Here is a 756-nt window from a genome sequence, read left to right as displayed (position 1 = left end):
GGCTCTGGGTGTCCACGGCCGCGGGTGCCCTCCCCGCCCTGGTAAGCGCTGAGGGAGGAGGAGCAGCCCTCCGGCGTCTAGGCAAGAAAGTCTATCAAGTCATCTTTTTTTTGCAGCTTTTATTAAAAATATAAATATTAAACATTCTCTTACACAACCAAATCGACCGAGCGCTGAAAAGATGTTTTATTGTGAAAATGTTTACAGGAAAAAAAGTGGATTGAAAGTAGCTTACAGAGATTCCCCCTCCCACCTCCCTGCCCCCAGCAGAAAAGTTTTCTGTCTTCTTGGCACCATTTCTTCCAATGCTCACACATCCCTACGTAGCGATGGCACTAGAATAACTGGGAAATGGAGAAATAAATAAAGGTAGGGGAGGTTACGAACGACACTCGTGTTTCTGCACTTGGTACACGGTTGTGCATGCTAGTCAAGGGACAGAGGCTGTTCGGAGTACACCCTTCTAGGTTTAAAGCTATATAAAAATAAAGAGATGACATCAGAGCAGCACTATGGTACATCGGACGGTGTAATTATTCTTGTGCTAACTGCGGAATCTCTTTGGCAAGGCGGGGAGGGGCCGTTTCACTTCCCGATTATCTCCATCAGTTTCCTGTTGCTGTGAGCTTGCTGCGCTAACTGCTCGGCTCGGGCCATCTCCAAGACTTCTCGCAGGAGGTGGAAAGTCAGATCCAGAGAAATAGGGGGCTCCTCGGATCGCTTCTCCCTCTCCACGGCCTCACCCTCGGCTTCGCC

Source organism: Corvus brachyrhynchos, unplaced genomic scaffold (assembly GCF_000691975.1).
Source record: "Corvus brachyrhynchos isolate BGI_N302 unplaced genomic scaffold, ASM69197v1 scaffold961, whole genome shotgun sequence".
NCBI lineage: Eukaryota > Metazoa > Chordata > Aves > Passeriformes > Corvidae > Corvus > Corvus brachyrhynchos.
This window is presented reverse-complemented; position numbering follows the sequence as displayed.